At 46.3% G+C, this 22275-nt stretch overlaps 1 long non-coding RNA gene across 10 annotated transcripts in view; it reads left to right on the top strand.

The window, feature by feature from the left end:
• The window catches only part of LOC114015953 (uncharacterized), a 142065-nt gene that overhangs the window by 27941 nt on the left and 91849 nt on the right, over positions 1-22275 (top strand). For 9 of the 10 annotated variants that reach the window (XR_008731213.1, XR_008731219.1, XR_008731221.1 and 6 more), the window contains one exon: positions 9244-9587. The exons of the other annotated variant lie outside the window; for it this stretch is intronic. This is a non-coding gene — a long non-coding RNA (uncharacterized LOC114015953). The remainder of the gene's footprint in view (positions 1-9243; positions 9588-22275) is intronic. 10 annotated transcript variants of the gene reach the window in all.

Genomic DNA, 22275 nt, shown 5'->3' with positions numbered 1-22275 from the left:
ATCTCAACGTTCTTGAAGTTGAAGCAGTGGCAGTATGGATGGTTTCACAGGGAAAACTGCAAATTCAGTGTAATAGTGGGATTTCAGGAATGGTGGTGGTGGTGGATTGATGAAAGCAAATGTCAGCTGCAAAGGACATGCCTTGAATTGGTTAATTTATCTTTGAAAAGTAAGGGGCTAGTGTCTTCTGTTTTGTTTTAATAGCGGCTAATTAATCTCTCTGAGCCGCTTTTATAATTTTAGCATAACTCCTTTGTTCCTGGAATGGTGTAGTCTTGTGAGAATTTCAGCATTTGTTTGACTATAAAGCATGGTTTTAGCCTTCACGGTGACAGCCTAGATCCTGAAGGCTTAAAGAATAGGTCTAAGATAAAGAACCAAAAATGTAACTAGCAGGAGGATTATTTTTTGTAGCTGGCTTAGTGATTTTTTTTCTCCTTTTATTGTAAGCTAGTGACTAATGCTGTAGACTAAAAATCATAAATAAACCATAGCAAAAAGTGACCACAAGGTTCAGACTGAGCCCTGCTCTGGGGAAGGCAGGATGGTTCACAGTGACCGAACCGGGCGTGGGAAGCTGTGGTTCATTTTGGCCAAGGCAAGAACTGAGTTTGCAGCCAAGTTTGCCAGAATCTCGCAGCGGTGCCCAGCAAGGGAGCCTGACACTGGGCTGCACATCTGTATGTAGCTGAGCAGCTTTGGAGATGGAGGAGCTTCTCCATCTCATACCTGGGAGAACTCTTGCAGGTCTTTGTGGCTAGACATGTGCCAGTGGGAGAGCTAATGGTTTCCTTGCTGCCACATGCCTGCATATGGGACCTGAGGAAAGAAAGGCTCGTGTTTGAGCCCACCGGCAGCATGGGAGGTGAGTGATAACCCACTTGGGTGTGAACAGTGGGATGGAAACCTGGCTGAGCACCAGTTTCTGGAGAATGGGCAAATACCAAATGTCTGTTTTGTAAGGAATTCAAAGAATTAAAAAAAAAGAACTGTGCTAATTAGGCTTCCAATCAGGCTTATCTGGAACTTCTCTCTGGCGTAATCACTGCATGGTTCATGTGCCCTTGTTACGAGCTTCACTGGGTATATGTGAAACTCCAAAGTGGTTGCATCCCCACAAGATGTTACAAGTGCCTTTTGTTTGTGGGTATTTTTTTGGGGGTTTTTTTGTTTGTTTTTTTTTTTTTGAAGAGAAGTTAGCAGGTTGGGAGGGCTCTCCCCTAGCAGTGTTCATGCAAAAACGGCTTTTTTGTTTGGCTGAACCCTTTATCATCTCTAATCTCCCAGTCAGGTCTTTGTCATGGCTAGTGGTTGCCTCCTGCACGCTTGTAGCAAGTGTGGTGTCACCAAGGGTTTTTCAGAATTCGTGGAGGACTCTCATGGGTTCCCAGCTGTCTGTCTTCTGCATTTGTAAAAGGCCGTGCAACATTTCGGTCCAGCTATTGAACGTGGGCAGCCTTGTCCCCTTGTCCTGTGGAGATTGCTGCTGCAGGTGTAGAGGCAGAGATTTAAATGGTTCAATAGCTTGAACTATTAAGTGGACTTTTTTATTTATTTATTACATTTGATCTCAAACAGAAGAAGTTGTGCTTCATAAAACATTATAAACATGAATGCTTGTAATTCCTTTTAATGGAGAGGAGAGCCACTGCTGTGTTATCCCTGTGTGTTGGTGACCAGGTAGCAATGATCTGTATCTGCTGTGGGCATCTCCTGGTTCTGATGTTGTGGGATTACCAAGAAAAATACAAACCTGGTGATTTCACACCCATCAGGTAACTCGTTTTTTTAGCAGTGTAGGTCATGGGAGACTTTAACGCCATAAGACAGAGCTGAACCCTCCCCAGCAGCAAGTTTAGCAGCAGAGAGCTCGTGGCTTTCATGCCTCCTGCAGCCTGGGGTGTTGCCAGAGGGCCTTCGCTCACAGATCTGTACCCGCAAAGACTTCTGGAGGTTTGCCTTGCAGTGAGGAAAATAGTGCTTTTGCCCCATTATGCTTGAACAAATGCTCCGAAAGGAAGGGTGGGCCAGCAAAAGCCCAAGGATAACCCCAGAGGTGGTGTGAGGGAAGTGCTTTTGTCACTGCTGTTCATTCTGCTTGTTCAGCTGTGTGAAGCATCCTCTCTGTGATGAGTCTGTCCATCAGGTCTGTGGTGCTCTTGGTGGGATGAGACACTTCTTCACACTTCTGACTGGTGAAAGGGTCCGTAACTAGTTGGGAGCTGGCTTGAGATATAGACCAGCCCTCCAAGCATGGTTGTTGTAAGATGTGCTTTCCCCTGTACGCATGTAAGACCAAAATGAGTTGGAAGAGCAGGAAAAAGGTGGAGGTGAAGCGTGAGGCTGTATACGCTGGAGTCCTGGAGGATAAGTACTAACATACCACAGAGTATTGCAGTCCTTGCCCCTGCTCCACCAGCGGCGGCTCCCTGGTGGGTTTTCAGAGGGGTGTTGCAAAAAACATGTGCAGACTCACTCTTCCTAAAACGAAATGTGATGGAATGAGTTGTGTGAGGCGCCCTTTTATGGCCTTTTCCACTGCCTCCATCCTGCACAACCTGTGTGCCCTCCTGCGTCTCTCAAAGCCCGTATGAAGCAGGGAAGATGAGATAGGTGTAGCGTGGGCCAGTGTGGCTCTCCCTGTAGCAGGGTGGTGACCCATCTCTATGTCCTTCCTGGCCGGTTTACAGGGACAGGAGAGCCCCCAATAAGTGTGAAATATCTGCTGAAGAGGGAGCTGAAGGAACTGCCATTGCTCTTGCAGCATGGCCAGGTACCGTGATGGGGTGGTGATTTTGGTCCTCCCAGGGCTGATTGAAACAAAACTGTCGGGAAGGGCCATTCCTCCACCCAGCTACAGGAACCTGCCTTTCATTTTGATGCACAGATCTTGACTTTTATTTTGGTAGTTGGAGCTGATGAGTAGAGATTATTGATTTAAATAAAGAGTCTTTTAAGAAAAGCAGGCAAAACAAAAATCCGTTTCTCCTGCACTTGAAGGGGCACAGCTTACCTCTGCAGTCTTAGTCTGGGGGCCAGCATGACTGTGAAACAGCTTTGAAGCCAGAATCCACAGTCCTGGGAGAGATGGAGGCACGAAGTGCTGTCCCTTGCTTTACATCCGTCCACATTGGATCTGCAAGTCGGATTTTCCCTGGTGTGCATCCCATGCTGGCAATGTTTGGGGTTTGGGGTCTGGGATCCGCCATGGGTACCCCACCCTGCCTCATGCTGCCGTTCGGGGGAACGGGCAGCTGGAGGGAGAGCATAAGGGTTATGGCTCCGTGGTGTCACCTGCACCCACCTAAAGTTACAACTGCAAGACAGGGGCAGTTTGTGCTGGAGTCTTGCACAGAAGTTCTGAAATGAAAGAAGAAAAAAACCAAAAGGCTGGGCTTTTTTAAATGAGTCAGCTCGTTATTGAGTGACCCACACTCTTGCAGCATCACTGAGCAGTCAGGTGGATGTTCCTCCTACCCAAGGAGCCTGATCGCATGTCAGAGGGAGAGTAGCTGTTGTCTGTGCTGGAAACGTTTCAGGGCTGAAATGGTCATTCTCGATAACTTGATTTTTCTGTGACCTTTCAATTTTTCCAGGTGAGGCAACTCAGTATCTTTTGAGATTGATACTCCTTAATTCATTGTGAGGCATCTTGTGAAGAGGAAGATGTATGGAGTGCTCTTCCCCATGTTAGAGGTGATTTCAATAGCGTGAAATGAAATTATTTTTCTTGGTACTATGGCCTAGTAAGTTGGAGAACATTCCTGTCTTGAATACTATAAAAAGGCTAGTTAATATTTATTTTACAGTTTGTTCCTTTGGTCTTTTCTATGTAACGGTCTTCCATTTATTAGGACAGTGTCTCCTCCCACTCATTAGGGGACATTTAAAATTTTGTTTTCTCTTAGTATAACTGTGTCAGCTGGTGTAGATCACAGAATAATTTGGGTTGGAAGGGACCTTAAAGATCATCTAGTTCCAGGCCCCTGCCATGGGCAGGGACACCTTCCACTAGACCAGGTTGCTAAAAGCCTCATCCAGCCTGGCCTTGAACACTGCCAGGGATGGGGCATGAAGTTACTAAATCTTACATGGAAAATGGTCCAAGGTGACATTAGGTGCTTAAAATATCAGATTGTGGGGCACTTGCTTAAACTTTTGCTTTTTGTCTTCAAAACAAAAAGGGTTAGAAGAACAGGTACCTTCTTTGTAAGGCATCGCAGCAGTGTTTTGAATAATAGCATTCCTGCTTGTGATCCTCATTTGGAATCATCTTGTGAAGGCAAAACAGCATACTCATGACCTGCATTTTGTATGAGAACTTGAGCTGTAAAAATACAGCTCCTTGATCTCTTGGGTGTTGGTTCAGGTTGGTTGGCAGATCCATACCGAGTGTGGGTGAAGAGTTCTGGATGGATGTGAGGGGAGGGAGAAGTGATGGTACCTTCAATGGCATATCTAGGCTTACATTTAAAAAGGTGGACTTTCTTGTGGAACTATTACAAGAGTCAGCAGTTCTTGGAAGCATTTTTTATGTTGCACGTTGGGTTATCAAATGACTTGTCTTTGAGTGGAGTGTAGGTTGGAGAGCCCAATCTGCCGGGCAATTGTTCTGTGCTTGTCTTTCTCCTTCAAACATCTTTCGGCTGGAGTTCGCAGGAAGGAACTGGCTTTAAGGATGAAAAATGGTAGGGTGGGACATGATAAATGGTTCTTGCCTCCACCATGTTTTCCTAAAATACTCTGTAGTACAAACAGTGGGTTGTATTACAAAGAGTACATCAGATTCTGATGCAAGTTTACCAACTCCAGGGGTTAATGAGCAAACTGTAATAGTCTTCCTGATTTTCACTGCTAATTGGGTGTGCATGTGTCTTCTCCTGGTCACAGCGGAACATCTGTGAAGTGCCCTCCCCTCATTAGTCATGTCCCAGCCATAGTTGCTTTGATCGAGGAGCAAAAGCCCTAGCTCTAGAGACTGCCTGGGATGTGGCTGCTGGCCAAGCTTGTGAAGCCCTCAAAAGCAGTCAGGTTACTCCATGAAATTGCTGTTGCTGAGTGAGGAGGAAAAGGAGCAGCCTTTTTTTTTTCTTTTTTTTTTTTTTTTTTTTTGTCTTTTTCTCAAGTGGGTGGTGGTTGGTGGTGGGGTGGGCAGGACTGTTTAGGGTTTTGTTTATTTCTCATGTTATAAAGGTGTAAATATTATAGACGTATGGTAGGAGAGACTGTTACCGGTGTCCTTCCATGACTCCATAAAGTAAACAAGTTCATGTTTCCTCACTGATACAAAACAGAAGTCCTGTTGACCTCAACCCCCCTGATCTGCCACTCTCCTGCTATGCCAGGTTCAGTCTGTAGCTCTTTAAAAGTTAGATGCCTGAGAACGGGGAGGTAACAGCCAAGCGGAGGTTTTGGAGAGGACTTGTGCTGATTCACCAGCTGGATGTCATTGCAGGGGACAGTCTGGGTTTGATTTTGCCCTCTTCCTTCCGCAGGTGCTGGTGCTGAGCCTGCCTTGGCTCAGCAAACCAGGAGAAAACCATTCCCCTGTGCTGAGATACCCACTAATAGTGAACTGCTGCCTTTCAGCAGATACACCTGCAACCGTTTGCTTAAAATGACCTGTTTTTTTCTTTTCTTTTTTTTTCTTTTTGTCTTCTTCTGCTGGGTAGCATTGAATTTGATAAGCGATCTCTGCACCTGGAAAAGTTTTTCTGCATGGGGATGTAGTGAAACCATTTTGGGATGTTCACCTTGTATTTAGGAGGGGATTTTGGTGTCAGGTCAGCAAACTGAGTGCATGCTGCCTGCAGTGCCTGGTGGGTGGATGGAGCAGTGGCGGCGAACGACCCCAGTTGCATTCTTGCCCATAATAAAGTCACTGCTGGATCTTACTATAGCAGATCATGAGGTTTAACAGGTCCCTTACTGCACTTAACTCACATGGCTGGGCTGTAATGAACATGCTGAAGTGGAAAAAACAGCCCTGTCCTCAAAACAAAAAACACAGGCACAGAAAACACTCTTTGTTTTTTAAAATGAGCCATTGCACTTGGGACTCTTTAATGGTCAGAATTTAGCAGGTGGAACTCCTTATTTTTCTCTCTTGCCCCCTGTATTTCTTAACTAATTATTAATGAGTCTCTTAACTTTTTTCATGTGGTTATTAATCATTCGGGGGCTCTCTGTAGCAGGGCATGCTTTGCTTGCTGCTGGTTTTCTTCAGCTCATGTTGACTTGTTCCTGCTGCCCTTGGAGAGGAGCCGTGGGCTCAGAGGGCTGCTCTCCGGGTTGAGGCTCATGCCTCATTTGCTCAGAGCTGGACATGTGCTCAGCACATCATGTTTTCTTCGTGTGGCTGATTGAACCCTTGTTGTGTATGAGTAATGGAGTTATTCCTCATCAAGGGATGGGGAGGGTGAATGTGTTTTTCAAGTGCTGGCCCATGACTTGCAAAATCTGAATGTTTTTCAGGGCTTTGCTGCCAACCTACTGCATGACCTTCAGTACATTATTTAGGGCAAGATCTGAAGTGTTGGTGTTAGGCAATAGTCGTAGGCAAACTGCAAGGAAGACACCCCCTCCCATTTGGAAGGGGAAGCAGAAGGCAGCCGAGAGCCTGGAGTGCAGTCAGCTGAACATGGAGGTAAGATCATCGTAGCAGGCAGAGTGCTTAGCCTTAACAACCTGGCACATTCTGAGGGTAGAGTCCAAGAAACTGGAAAGTTGACTTTTCAGGCTTCTGTCCTGGGTATGAGAGTTTGAACTTCATCCCAAACAGGGAAGCACTGAGACAGTGTCTTCTCCTTATGTCCAGGGGTCAAAGGTGCTGAGGATCTTCTGTGCCATGAAGAAAGATGCTTAAAATGAACATTAATCACCTGACATTGGTTTATCAGTTGTCCCAGCCCTTATAACCTGACTAGAAAAGCCCATACGTTTATGTAAAAACATGATGTGGGCAAGATGCTCTTCCATAGCCCTTGGGTCCTGCTGCCACCCAGCTGGGCTTGAAGGCAGCTGATGGGAGTGATGTGAGTGGTGTGGTATATGCAAAGTGGGGGGAGCAGTAAAAGGAAGAAAACAAGAAAATTATGGTTTTGCTCATTGGACAGTGAGAACCGTTGGGCTCGTCTCCCAGGAGAAGTGAGCAAAGTACATATTGACACATCCGTGGTGGAGCTGGGACAAAAAGCCCTGCTGCCGCTCCGGGCACAGCACGTCAAGAGGCTGGATCTATGGGGCAAGCCTCATTTCTCTGGTGACAGAGATTTATCTCTGTTTGCGTGCTCATATTTTACAGGTAGTTGGCTTATAGAGAAAATCGTTAGCTCAAGGATTTTAGGCAGGTGCTCTTGCAGTAGAGAAACAGGTTTTGCAGGTGCTTTGAGTGTCATACAGTCATCAAAGTGGCTGAGGTTCGCTGTGTAATTGGTGGGATGGGAGTTATTTTGGGGGGACTTGAGTCCTTTTCCAAAATGTTTTCATCAGCTTAGAGGTTTGGGTCAGACCTTCTCCAGCTTCAGTTCATTTAAGGAGGGGGGAGGTTAGGGAATATTACATTTCCTAGCTCTCCCCATCACTGGAAAAAAAACCTTAGAAGCAAGGGCAAAGTAATTCAGATTTTTTTTCCCATGAATTAGCAGACTTCAACTGCAGCTTCATCTGTGAGCCTGTCTGCAGACTTCCAGTTGCCCTGTACGACTGGCGTGCTGGGTTTTCTAGTTAACAACCCAAACACATTGCAAAGACACTGGATTTTCATGAGTAACCATGTCATCCAGTCCCGTTGGTGGCATCGCAAGCCAGGTTAGCTTGGGTTGTGGTAAGGCTGCATCTTTACTGCAGAGAAGGCAATTTTTGTCGTTTTCCCTAGAGGGGAGGAAGTTTTGATTCAAAGCAGACTTCGTATTGGAGGTGATTTAAATATGATCAAAGCCAGTGGAATTTTATTTAAAATAAACACGTGGTTCTCCCGATCAACCCTTTAAAGAGAGGGCATCTGGGGAAAAATGATGGGGTTTTGTACAGTCACTTGGTGTTTTTTTTCCTTTTAAATATCTGATGACGTTTCTCCTGTTTGAGGATAGATAGGATTTATTGACACAATTAGCAAAACAAATGATTATCACACCTTTTATTTAACCCTGTGCTATTTGATCTATTTGCTTGCACTTTCATCGCTCCTCTGCTTGGTTACATTGCACGATGATACCACCTTCCTGTGCTGCTGCAGCTAAAACAAAGCGAAAAAAAATTCCCAACTTTTGGCTCTCAGCTGCTCTCTGCTGTTTTTATTACAGATGAACTAGAAAGCAATGTCAGGCAAAGAGTTATTTGATTTTCCCTTCAGTGCTTGTTAGGCATTATTTCTGGGCCTGGCAATCACCTGTGTTTGTGTGACAGTTTTCTTATCTTAAAATAACAAACAAAAATCCCAGCAACCCTATTCCCAGCACAATTAGTAAGATCAGATTAAACAAAAAACCCCCAATAACTAACACACACTCTCCATTATGATGGTATTTATATACATCAAATACTAGAATCTATATGACTAATTTCCTGGGTATTTTGAGCTACTTTGGGATGTGTTTATTTTCTTTGAACGTAGGAGTGGGAAGTGTGTCTCTGCCTGGTAGGAGGTCAGGGAGAGCTGTTGTATGTAGGAGCTGCGAGTTTCTGAGGTGCCGGAGGTAGGATCCCGCTGATGGATTGTGCCGGACTTCGGCGTGGACTCCTGACGATGTGATGCTTCTGATGGTGGATGGGTATTTTCCCCTGAAATTGGGAAGGCAGGTGGTCCTACTGACCTGCTGCCTTACAGCCCTTTCTGTCCTTCTCTTCCCTGGTGGAGAAAATATCTCATCAGGTTTAGAAGGGGTGGAAAAAAAAGAGAGGGGAGGAAAACTGTCTCCTTTCCTCTGACCAAAAAAAAAAAAAAAAAAAAAAAAATGGATTTTGGAAGGATTAGTTAGGTGACAACTTTTTTTCAGTTGCTGGCTTGTTCTCCTCCTTTCACATCACCTGGCACTTGTGAGGGTTCTGGAGGTGGCCCCATGGTGTGCCTGTGCTCAGTGTGACATTCACTTAAATAAACCATGCAAACTGAAAAAAAATCCAACAAACAAAGAAAAAACCCAAACCTTAAAAACTCCTTACTTTGAGTTTGCATGGGAATAAGCCTTGTCCAACGTGCTGAGAGCTGTCATGTAACGGCCTGTCCCTTTCCTCTCTTTGAAGGTCCCAGCCCCATGCTTCCCGCCAGTCAGGAGTAGCGTTTGGAGGAGCCCGGCAGCGTGATCCTTTGGTAGTTCCCAGGGATTTTTAGGATCATGGGATGTATGGACCCCCAAAACCCTCTGGAAAATGTTGGCTGTGGATAGAAGCATCTGGAAGTTCCTACTGTCTTTTTACCCTGTGTTTTCCTGGGTCACCTCTGTCCTGAGGATTATAGCAAACCGGTCACTTACTGGAATACCTCCCCTTGGCATTTTCTCAAGATGGAGCCATTGCTTTACCCAGCAGAAGGATGGGGTTTTTTTCTCCCAGAGCTTTTCCAGCACGACAGCACTCATGTCCTGCAGGTATGCAGATTTTTGCCTCACTCACTAGCCAGTTTGCTTTCCTGATCTTTAGGAGTTCCATCATTTTGTTTCTTTACTAGCTTCTGCTAAAGGTAAGACCTTCCAAAGTCCTTGGTGCCATGCTGTGCAGGGGGCTGTGCCTCGTTAGGACGCAGACCCAGCTTGCCATGTAGGTTTGTGTGGAGCGGTGGGGTCAGCTCCTCCTGGAGGTTTTGATGCCTGACCTAAGCCTTGCACCTGAGGAGGGGGATGGAGGTGTTCGTATCTGCTGGTCCTTCCTTATTCCTCCTCCTGGATCACCTCACACTCTCGGGCAGCTGCCCATTGTGTTTGTAACCCGCAGCTGGCACTGGCCACCTGTGGGTCAGCTTATCGGGCTTGTCGGCTGGTTTCAAAGGAGATGACACAAGTGCTTAATCCATTTTTCCTCTTCTGAATTTAACAGTATTTCTGCTGAGGAACTTTATTTTTGAGGACCGTTTACTCCCTATAAAAGGAGATGGCTTTGATTTTAAAATCAAAACTGTTCCTCTTCAATATAGGCATGGATAACTCAATAGCTGTAATGGTAGCAATGAAATTTGCGTTTTTGTAGTCATTTACAATGAGTTACATATTTTTGTGAAGGTGACAAACTTTCTCCTCTCGTTTTCTCTAATACCAGAACTGGATCATTGTGTTGGTCTCTGTGTGTATCAATTTGCTGTGAAAATCATCCTTTTTGGCAGTTGTGCTGGTTTGGGTTGAATCTGCTCACGTGTGCTGGCGAACAGATTGCTCCTTCTGCAGGGTCGAGAACAAGTTAGCTCTTTGAATCTAGCTTAACTTACTTTTACTATACAGGAGGCGCTGAAGGGAAGGGGCTGAAAATGCTTTGCTATACATTTATTCTGCATTCCCATCAGCATTTGTGAGGCATTAAAAGTTTCGTGCTCTTGCTTCATAAGCGCAATTTTGCATCAGATTAAAGGAAGGAAATGGGGTGGGGGGTGGGGGGTAGAGCATGTGTGTGGTGAAACAAAATCGGTTGCCTTGCTCTTGAATTTGACTGCAACCCGTAGGCCAAATGGAGATGGTAGACAAAGATTGAGGATAAAAAGGTTCTTCACTTTAACTAGCAGGGAACTCAAGTGCTGGCGTGCCTGTAAGAGAGGCTAGAATTAACCACAGGGATTTGGGCATGGTAGGTGAAAAGCAGCTTTGCGCCACGCCACGTTGGTGGGGATGGTCACTGGTCAACACCTGTGCATGCTGCACAGGTCATGTGCAAGACAGGACCTTCTCCAGGAGGACCGCCTGGAGGCTCAGCACAGCAGCGTCTGCAAGATCCCACTCCTCGCTGAGGATGGAGACCCCCAGCATTGTTTGCTGGGGCTTTGTGCTCTGCTGCAGAAGCATCCGCTGGGATCAGGACATTCAGCATTTGACTTCCCCCTGCTGTACTGTGCTCCTGCTTTGCTCACTCAGCATGTTGCAGTCTGGCTCAAGTGATGTAGAAAATATGCTGGAAAATGATTGTATTTCTTCTGCATGATGCCTCTTTTGTATGTCTGAAGGCTTTCTCTGATGTCCGAGAGGGAAGGGTGGTTAGGAAATCTATATTTGCAGCTGACTTCTCCAGTGACTCATCTGTACCTCTGGTAAAGTCACCAAATAATTCTATTTGCTTGCGTGGGTCCACGTGTGAGAGGTGATAACTTTTTGTATGGTGGTATTTGTTTTTTTTTCTTCTGCCCTAGCTTTTTGTCCTTCAGCACACAGAAATGATATAATAAGCCCAGATAAACACTGCTGAGATTCACCTGGGCTTACCAAGCCAAACTCTGCTCTCATTGAGATTTGCTGCAAAATGCTGGTTTGCAGTTTAGGTTTGATACGCTGCTGCCTGTTAGGCAGTAGAGCTGGGATCGTCCACTCGGATGCTCTTGGCTGGATAGCTTGGGCCTTTCAGGATGCCACTCTCCTCCCAGCCCTTGCTGGGTCTTCTGCTGGTGGAGCCAGAGGGGAGACATGGCTGGACTGTGCAGGGTCCGGCCGTGGGTGAGCAGACCAGTGGGTACCACCGTAGAGCAGCCCTGGTGAGGCCTTGGCTCAGAGTCTCCTGATCCAGAGTACCAAATCAAGAAATTACTAAAAATCCAGGATTTAGCATGTCTTTGGCTTGGGTCTCAGTCCCTCATTTGGAGATGAGAATTTTCCTTCCTTAACCTGAATTAACTTTCGTGGGTGGGCAAGCCCCGCTGTGTGGGTGGATCAGGAAAATTGTTCAGCCCATTTTTCTCTCTCAGGAAGACAGAGCACACCTTTCCCATTGCCAGAAGTCCTGGTGTTTTATTAACTAGCTCCTAACAGCTTCTAAGGCACCTAAGAAAGAAGGATCACTGGCAGTGTGAGCTTTTAATCTCAATTACAGCAAACACCATTGATATCTGAAGTTCTTTTATATTTGCTGTCAGCTGTTTGATAAAGACGTTGCAAACCAGCTCTCCAGTTGTTCCTGTAAGATGTGAAAGGTCCTTTGTCAGCAGTGCGTGGTGGTTGAATGAGCTTTATCTGTATGCACGTAACTAGGAGCTTGGGCTTTCCTCCTTGCAGGCAAAGAAGAACCTAATTAGAGCTTTGAACACCTCCAGAAGACTTGGAGCATATGTGCAAAATGTGTTTATTGGTCTCCTAGCCCTTGTTGCTCAATCTTTTAGGAAGAGCATATCTGTAATTTGATGCGAAGGGAGTCCTTCGGGTTTCCTCTTGCTTAGAGAGCCAGAAGAGGTGTAATCACCGCTGGCACGCAGGTTTCTTCATGGATCTTGAGGATAAGAAGAGGCATTGGCTACAGTTCTGGAGTACAAGCAGTGCTCAAGGTCACCCCAGAAAACGGGTATCAGTTGCTCTGCTCCAGCGGTGCAGTGGCTTTGGTACTTCTGGAGATGCCTGCTTGGCATTGCCTGGGTAACCTAGAGCCACCCCAGCGGTGCTTGTCCTCTGCATTGCGTCGGTCTGAGCTGACAGCGAGCAAGGAGGAAGGCCATGGTAGATGTGCCCCCCCAAACCTTGCATTCTGCATCGCCCCTCACAAAGGGAGTCACCCAAGGGCTCACAGGCACCTGAGAGGCTGCCGGTGCCCGGGGGTGACCTGAGAGTTAGAGCTTGGCAAAGAATGATGTTTCGGTTGCAAATCTACAGCTGTCTTTTACAGGGAAGAAAAATCACCTCCAGTCTTGTTCAGAGCCGGTCTCATCCTGCACAGACGTGGGGCAGCTTCAAAGGGAGCGTAGTTTAAGGGTTTTCCCCCTTGGTCAATGTGAGCATCTGAGCTGGGGGCTGCCAGGTGCATCTCTGGGTACTAGTTAATAGATGAACTCCATCAGCATTTAAAATACTTGCTGGTAAAATAACTTTTCAATCAGGGTGCAGAACATTGGGTCAGAATGCCCTGTAGGGGGTAGGTCTCTGGGCAAGTGCATGTTACTAATCAAAAAAAAATGCAAAAAGCTTCAGTTTGGCCGTTTGTGAGGGTAATTATTTGGGTGTGTGCTTCAAAAGCACATAACTGATTGTAAAAAATCATGGATGGGCTAACTCGGCATTAATGATGGTTGGATGACAGTGAAAAGCAGCCCTGGCACATTGCAGGGATGTTCTTGTCATGACTAACGCCTCTCACTCTCACTCGAGAGGAATTTTTTAGTGCCCAGCACAGACAAGCACTGAAATTGCAGGTTTGCTGAAGTTTTCAAGTCTCTCCCCAGCTGGCAGGAAATAAAGGAGTTTCAAATATTTATTGGTTTAAGAGGGAAAAAAATAACCTCAAAGCTATAAAATAATTTGACAGTGAAGTTTTTTTTTAGGGAGTCTTACTTTATAGTTTCGTGAGTTGAATGTATCGAAGCCTGGCAAAGGAAGAGGGTTTAATCTACAGGTGCTATCTCTTGCTTGATGGTTTCCTGCTTCTAAAATTACTACCAATGCTCTGGAATTGGGGCTGAAACTAGTTTCAGCTTTCAGTTTGTGGGCAACCTACCTTACACATTTCAGCAGGCTGGATTTGCAAGGGTTGGGGGCAGCAGATGCAAGTAAGTGCCTTCAAAGATTCTTCTCTTGGCTGCCAGAAGTGTGTTTGTGGCTTTTAAAATATTTACACCTGAATCTTTGGATTTGCTTTTTTGTCTGCTTGGGGAAAATGCTGAAGCCACTGACACTGAAATTTTGCTTGCATCTTTCTTTCCCAGTCCTAACTTGGGACGGGGGTTGGAGGAGAGCGTGCCATGGGTGAGGGATGCTGATGGACCTGTGCTTATCCTGCTGCTGTTGACCCCAGGACCATGGGTTGGAGGATTTTGGCTTTTGCTCACCAGGCAGCAGCGAGAGCCAACCCAAGCAAAGCAAATTAATTGTGGCGTGCAGTCCTTAGGTTATGCTAAAACCTTCAACCCCTTTTGTAGTATGTATTTTCACTCCTTTGGGTCTGTCCCCCGTTTGGGGTGCTCACTAACAGAATCTTGGTGTGTGCCATTTGTGCCCAAACTTCGTGCCCTCATCGCGGGGCATCTAATTGGGTATCCACAGGGCCATGTTTCTATCTATTTCTGTAAGTAAATAAATACATATTTTTAAAGGTCTAGAATAATCCTGCTAATATGTGTCGAATGGTCCTCTGTCGCTTTGAAATGTTGCTCGATGCTTTATATTGACTAAGGCATCATAGTCATTACTTTCAGACTAAAGATCTTTCTTAATGTGTGATCTTTGGTTTTTCCATGAGCGCCTGCATCTGCGGCTTGCTGTGCACAGGAAATACTTAATTATCTGCTGACTTACTGTGCTGCTTCAGGTTGCAAAGCAGCAGTGAACTATCACAAGACTTATCATTGCTAAAGCGAGAGTATCTGCTCGGCTCCCGGATCCTTTGCATTGCTTTGCGGAGCTCTGCAGGGCTGAAGGTGTCAACAGGCTGTTTTCTTGGGCTCCCATCTGGTGAACAGTATTATGTGGATTAATACCGAGGAACTCGTAGTGAAATTTGTCTCATGCCACGAAAATGTAAAGCCTCCAAAGCTGGCTGGCATCCCAAGGCTGCGAGAGGCCCTTGGAGGGGCTGGTGGTGAAGGTGGCAGGATTTGCACCGTCCCAAAGCTGTGAACAGGACATGATCTGAAGTTTGTAATTAAGTTTTAATCATCTCCAAGTTGGTCTGGTTGCTGATTTTGGGCAGCACACAAAAACTGCTAGGCAGGAGCAGCTGCCATGGGGCCAGCCCAGCACCAAGGGCGATATTCTGGTCTTGTGTTGTGGAGCCCGGTTCAGAAACAGAAAATACTGTTTTGGGGAATTTTTTATTCTGAGAATGTTTCTTGAGCTGGAAGCAAATCTTGCACCCATCCTCCTGGTTTTTCCCTGGCAATGTTTTGAGGATCTGATGTTTTTGCTGGCTCTGCCTTTGCAGGAAATGATCGTTGTGCCACCTCCTTGTTATCTTCTGTGCAACAAAGAGCCTATAGACAAGTTGAGGGGTGAGGTACAGGTACACCCCAGCCCTGGTGCTTCAGGAAGGTGGACCCCTGCCCACCGTCCAGGTGAGAGGTCTGACTACAGCCTAGGCTCAACACCCCAGGTTGCCTGGTCAAAGGGGAGCGCTGGGGGCATTCACTGGGGGTGCTGAGCAATGCTGGGACCCCCACACTGCCCCAGCTTCCTACAGACTAGGGGGGCTTTTGCCACCTTTCAGCTTGGCCACCTCCGCAGCATGGATGTGCCCTCCTGCCAGCTGACAGCATCCTTGTGACATATGGATGCTGAAATGCCATCACCCTCCCCGATGCTGGCACCATCGCTCAGTTTTCATTTCTGCAAGGAGCAGCTCTTCCTGCTGGTGTCCCTGTGCAGTGTTATCCAGAGCTGCATTTACATCAGCATCAGGTGGTTTTCGTTTGACCTTTGGCCTACTTAAAAATTAAATACTGAGGTACTAGGAAGAGAAGTAATCTTCCAGATAAGCACTTTTTTTTTTCCTTCGCTTTTCTGTAATTCATGAGGGAGCTGGCTTACCCTGCCTGCCTGTGGATGACTAAGGAGGAAATTCTTTTTTGGTTAGGATAATGCTGAAAGTTCACTGGAATTTATTTTTATCATAGGTTTATCACTTCCTCCCTTCAAATTCCTAACTCTTATGTGCAAGGCAGGAAAAAAAATAATGGTGACTGCAAGTTGTGGAATTTGCATTCTGTGGAAAAGATGCTGAATGGCTAAATGGTGCTCTATGGCTTGCATGGGGGATTTGCTCCATATCCAGTTATATAAACAGGTTGGGTAAGAGTCATGAATATTCTAGCAGCTCCCATCTTTCAAATGTGTTTTCTTTAATGTTGCAGTTAATTAATGCTCCTATCTCTGGAATATAGGTGAGCGTAAGCCTGCTCACTGTACAGATGGGGAGGAGGTTTGGATTTATCACAGGTCTCAGAAAGACGGCAGGGTCAAACTCAAGTTTATGTGTGAAGAGTTTCTGGTTCATCTTGTTAATCTCCATATCTCCCTTTTTTATAGAGGGGCTCTAGATTTGTGTCTCTAGAGAATGCAGATGGAGTTTGGCCAGGGAGACCCTGCCTTTTGGTTAAACATGTGTTTATTCTGGCAGTGTTTGCTTCCTGGTGGTGTTGCGGTGATTGCAAAGGCTTGACAGCATCGCTGAAAGTCTTTGACACTGCAAAGCATTGTTTACTTGTGAAAGTATTATTATATTTTGAATATCTATTATTCATCTTTTGTGCTAAAAGTGACATTACATCATAAATTTGCTCGTAGATTTCAGAGCTTTGAGGAAAAGCTGTTTTTTTTTATCACTGGTTCCCTGTGACAGCACTGGGGAGTGCTTTACCCTTTGTATCTCTGTAGTCCCCTTTTATGAATTGTGAGTGACAGCAGGAAGGTATAAAAGAGCGCAGAGGAGCTGGTTTGATGTTCATAAAAGGCTTTGATAAAAGATGCAGCACATAGACTTGGTATTATTTCCTATTTTTAACTTCTTACGAGCATAAAGCGCTCAGATCCAATATTTATGTAAAAGGGGAAAGAGGGGGGGTGTGTTTCCTCTTTTTTTCTTTTTTCTTTTTTTTTCTTTTTTAGGACTGGGAGAATTAAAATAGAAGGGTGTCTCTTCTTCTGTGCAGTAGAATTTTGCTTTCTTCCGTGAAGCATCTATGTCTATCTTCCATGAAGCATTGGTAAAGGCGACCTGATGGCATTAATTGTGTGAGCGATGCTGGGAGGAGACCAGCTGGAGTTTCAAAGGCTTCTTGGTCACAGGCTTGTGCCTTCAACCTCCCAGTTACGGCTGGCCCCAGTGGAGCCACCAGCCACGGTGATGTGCGTGCAGAGGTGTGTGCTTCCGATAAAGGTTTCTCCTCTAAGACGTGGAGAAATAAAACATGGGAAAGGCAAGGCAGCTCCTCTCCTTTCTCTGGAAGTCAGGTCACCATAAAGGCATCTCTGTAATAACTATCCGTAGAGATGAGAGGCTGTGTTCAGGGTGGGTAATTGGGGTTTTACTGATGAAAGCGCTTGTCATTATTTCCAGCCTCCACGTTGTAGTCTCCTCTTTAATCTTGTCTGCAAGCATGGCTTGCTTGCAGTGGGCCTGTGTACTTGTGCATATTCATGTGCGTGTACCTATGAGCATACCCACAAAGCTTGATCAGGCACTGTCCTGTGTGCGTGTGCACAGGCATGCCTGGGTAGAAAATACGTGTGAGGAGGAGCGCCGGTCTCGTAGGCACACGTGGCACTGGCATGGCCATTTGCACAGTTGTGTTCTTCATTCATGCAGGGGCCTTCACGCTGGATACCAAGACTCCTAACGATGGCAGCATGGAAATCTGACCTTGAGATCCACCTGATGACAAAACTCATCCTCTTGCTCGACACTGCATTTTCTGTTTTAATGGGGCGAGATGCCTTGAAACACCTTGTGGAGGGGAGAACAGATCCTATTAGCCCCCAGAGAACCCCAGGACAGAGCAATGTTGCAGAGTCCCACCTTGCTGCAGTGCTGGTAGTTTGTCTTGATGGGATGAGCACGGCGACAGCTGGCAGTGGGGGTTTTGAGTTCTTCAGCAACGTGCACTCATCCAAGGGACTGTTCAAATCATGTACTGGGTTTGAAGTAGCTGGAGTCAGGGAAAGGCATCCCAACCTCTCACCCATCTAAGGTCAATAAGCACCTTCTGCTCAGTTCTTCACACAGGAACATTTATGTCAGACCCTAAAACCAAAGGGGATTACCAGCCTTGGGTTGTCATTAGAAGATGCTGAGAAGTGTGTTTGCTTGGGTGGTGTCTTCATGCCTCTGCTGTTCCTCTGGGAGTTTGCAAACTTGGATGCTGAGCAGCTGCAGGGTGAGATACTCCTTTGGCATGTGTTGGCATAGCACTACGCCTGCTTGATAGCCTCACCTCTTGTGTGCACCTTCATGGTGGTGAGTCCCCAGTTATATCCCAAGTGGAAGACTCCAGGAGTGTTTAATTGGGCCCATACATGGCTTCATGGGATGAATAAGTTAAAATCACCATGTCTGAAGCACAGTCTAATTTTTTTCTCGGCCCACCCATGAAACCATATACCACCACATGCAAGAAGGTGCCGTCATCCTCTGCTGCGTGACTTGTTGGACTTGGCTAGCATATAGTAGAAGCGTAGTGGCACATACAGGTCTCTTTCCAATGTTTGACAGGTTGTCCTGTTAGCCAAAGAGTTTGAGTATCCTCGGTTATTCTTTAAGGTATGAGAGAGCTTTGTTGTGCCATTGGAGGGGACAGTATGGGAAATTGGAAAGACTGTTTCTGAATCCAGGAGCGACAGAAGAGACAGGTCAGGATAGGACTTGTTGAGCTGGAGTGCTGATGTGCTGTGCCCCACCTGCGACAGGTTGGTTGCACGGGCTTGGACACCCGGCGGTGCTTGCACCCTGCCTTGGTGCATCCTGTGCAGCAGCTCAGGTGCCTCAGTTGCATTTTCAGAAGCAGTCCAGCCACCTCACTGCGAGTTGGGAAGGAGTGGGCTCTGGAGCACACTGGGGACTCCATGGCATCGAGCAGAGGTGTGCCAAAGCGTCTGATGAAACGTGAAGCTTGGAACCGCAACTCCTGCCAGCCTCTTCCTTTGAAAGAAACTGGGAGAGGTGCCCCAAAATAACCACCGGAGAAAGTGTCCAGATGAAATGTCTGGGAAGTGTCAGGTTCTCCTCTGCTGTGTTTTCAGGCTCTTCTGTAATCAGCTGTCATTTCGGGATCTGGGCATATTGGACCTCAACAAGTACAGATTGAAACTTAAACAAGCAGTGACTCTTCTATAAATATTTAGCTCACACTGTTTAGGAGCTGCTGGGAGCAGGAGACAGAGTAAATTTAAAGTTCGTGACTGTCTAAAAAAGCTACTGTAGGATGGCATTCAGTCATCAGATCGGCTGGCATTCAGGTTTTGAATTGCTATTCCTCCTCTTCCTTTTTTCCTGAAGAAAAAGATGTATTTAAGCATCCTTTGCAGTGTTTTCACGGCTGCATTGGGGATTCAAATCAATGCAAAGGTCTTCTTCAACTTGGCTGGTTGAGCCGGGTGCCCAAGAGGAGCCATGGTATGGAGTAAATTATGTTCCCTGGCCCTACACATTTTTCTTTGCAATTTTGGACTGGTAATCTGAAGTATGTACATGTGCATGGAAGAGGGGGCTGTATCTCAGAGTGTGTGCTTTTATCTAGCCACTGTGATACCAGGACAATGGCTTGCGTCCAGGCAGGCTGCTGATGCAGGAGCTGGGGTCCCTAGTGGGGCTTGTGTAGGCAGTGCTGAATCTTGGCTGCCACGCTGTTCCTACTCTTGTAAAAGTCATGATAGCAAGGTAGACCTACCCCGGTCAGCCATTTTTTGCCTCTTAAATATGAAGATAATACCCTTTTTTTACTTTGTAGAGCTCTTGCAAGAATGGGAAAGAATGAAACGTGCTGATAAGAAATGGTATCAGTAGACGAGATGGGCAGAGGCATGTGTGCTTTGAATAAGAAGGGAACTTCACTGCACACAAGAGTCTGCAATTATTGATCAAAAAGAAGAAAAAAAAAATCAATCACTGATTATTTTTCTTCCCTTGCTCTTCTAATACAAAGTACTTGCAGTTGGACTAGATGCTGGTTGTAGGTCCCTTCCAACTGAGCTATCCTGACCTATCCTACCCTGCTTCTGGATATATTTGGCATGTCCTGTGATACATTTTCCAACTGCTTGTGCCACCCCGGCCCCTGGTTGCAGCTTCCTGGGGCTTTCTGTACCAGGATGATGCTCCACGTGCCCTCTCCTTGTGGTCGATTGCTTTGCCTGGAAGATTAATGGCCAAAGAGCAAATGCAGAGGAAGGATGGGTAAAGAAAAAGGTAGCTTCCTCATTTGCTAGCTTGTTGAAACCACTTTTGGGGTTTTGAGAGAAAATGTCAGTGTTTGAGTTGGAGGCAGTGGCAAGCTTGATGGTTTTTCTCTTTCAATAGTTTCTTTTAGTGCCCTTCCTAATTTAAAAGGAGGGTTTAAAATTACTGATGTTTTACCTCCAAAGCGGAGGGATTCCAAAGCCTTTGGCAAGTCTCTGCTGAAGCATCTAACGTAGAAAAGAGTCTCATGCTTTTTCCCAACTCCGTCTTTGACAGAAGCCCCTCCTTGTGTCCACTAGGAGTACTAAATCTGCGGAGGTGGACAAAGAGCTTGATTTGTGTAGAAGGTAATTTTCTCCAGTGGTGGTTGGCCAGAAAACATAAAGATGATAATGATTTTTAGTTTTTGGCATAGCCTTTGCAGATCTCTGTGTTTCTGCCTGTTGCTGAAGCAACACTCTGCCACGGGTGAGTGCCAGCGCTCGGTCCGGGATGCTCGGGTGCTGCCTGCGAGGGGTGGGTACCCTTACCTGGTCAGTTTGGCCCCATCCCTGCAGTGCCCTGGAGGTGAGAGGCAGATGAGGCTTCAGATGTTGATCCTCACTAAAGCTGTAGTTAGAGCTTAAGCCTTCTGCTAAATTTACGACATGTTTGCCTGCTAAACCTCCCCACTTTGGGTATTTGTCCTGATTTTGTACCAAATCTCCTTCTTGCTACTTGAACTGAAGAATAAAGTATTATAACTTTGGCTGGGGGCAGCTGTCCAAGGGATATATTGGGATACACTTGGCCTTTGAAAAGAAGGACCTTAGTCTCCAGCCCTGTCAGTCCCTCTGGCTCCTGGAAGTTTTCCTTCCAAATGGTTACTTCAAACCTCAGAGAAGAAGTTCATGTTTTTTCAGAGCTATGATTAATACCATTTTTACGCTTCGTTGCAAAATGCCGCACAATGAATGAGACCCACAGGGTGGTGGTTTACGGGTGGGAGGAAAAAAAAATATCATCAAACACACACTTTCAGATGCTGTTTTGGAAGAGTGATGTGTGTGTGTGTTATATAATCTGCAAACTGTGGGGCTGCGTTCCTATTAAAAGGAAGAGAGGAAAAGAAAAAAAAAAGGCTTAAACCTCATCTATGGAAAGAATGTCAGAAATAGTTGAAAAGTTGAATAATTACAGTCTTTTTGCACCAGGTCAGTGAACACTAATTTAATGTGCAAGGTTGCAATGCAGTTTGCCTTTGCAATTACAGAATCGCAGGATGGTTGAAGCTGGGAAGGGGCCTGTGGAGATCATCTGGTCCAACCTCCTAGCCCAAGCAGGGCTAGTTACAGGCAGTTGCCCAGGACCGCGTTCAGATAGCTCTGGAATATCTCCATGGATGGAGGCTCTACAACCTCCCTGGGCAAGCTGTGCCAGTGCTCGCTCACCCTCACAGTAAAATTTGGCATAGTGTGATGTATTTCAGTGAGTCAGTTATAGGTTCCTGCTTGTTCCTGGTGCAGCTTGGAAGGTTTGGGGATGTGTCTGTGGTTTTGGGTCAGAGTTGGCTTGAACGTTTGGGGGACGTGGGTCTGCAGCTGAATCCTGTGGCTTGGGCTCGGCAATGCTTGGTTGGGGCTTGGGAGCCAGTTGGGCTTGGTGCAATTGCCAAGAACGTTCCCCTCGCTGGTGTGCAGGGAGGCTTGCTGCATGACGGTGCAGTGTCTGAGAGCTTGTGGTCCCTCTGATTTGGTTTTGAGGCTGTGCCTGTAGCTGAGCCTCCAGCTAGCTCTGCTGACTTATGCTTCCCTTCCCTTGACACAGCGAGCCTATTCCCAGTCCATGAGTCACTTTGCCACAGGAATCTGGGACTCATTTATCAGCAGAAAAGGAGGCTAATTACAGCCTTGAAGACCTCAGCATCAGTGGAGCTACAGCATCAGGTGCTTCCCCAGAAAGCCCTGTCCTGGTGACAGACCCGGGGAAGAGAAGCCGAAGGGTTTCCTGCAGCGGCATGCCCAATGTGTCCCCATCCACAGAGGATGCTAGTGCACGTGGGAGGGCACCTGAGCCCCTATGGGGACATGGGGGTCAGCAGGGATTTGCTTCCTGGCAGCTTCTTGTACATCCCTCACATGTGGAAAACAAAAGCAAAGCCTAAGGCTATGCTTGGGATCTGGTTCCTCTGCTTGGTCTCTAGTGTTTCCTTCTGTCCTTCCTCCATGGAAAACAGTAGCCCTTGCTTGTTGTCCTGGGTGCATTTCTTTTTTTCTCTTAAGGCACCTCTGTGCCTTTTTG

The sequence above is a fragment of the Falco cherrug genome, chromosome 3, assembly GCF_023634085.1.
Source record: "Falco cherrug isolate bFalChe1 chromosome 3, bFalChe1.pri, whole genome shotgun sequence".
In the NCBI taxonomy this organism is placed as follows: Eukaryota; Metazoa; Chordata; class Aves; order Falconiformes; family Falconidae; genus Falco; species Falco cherrug.
This window is presented reverse-complemented; position numbering and strand designations above follow the sequence as displayed.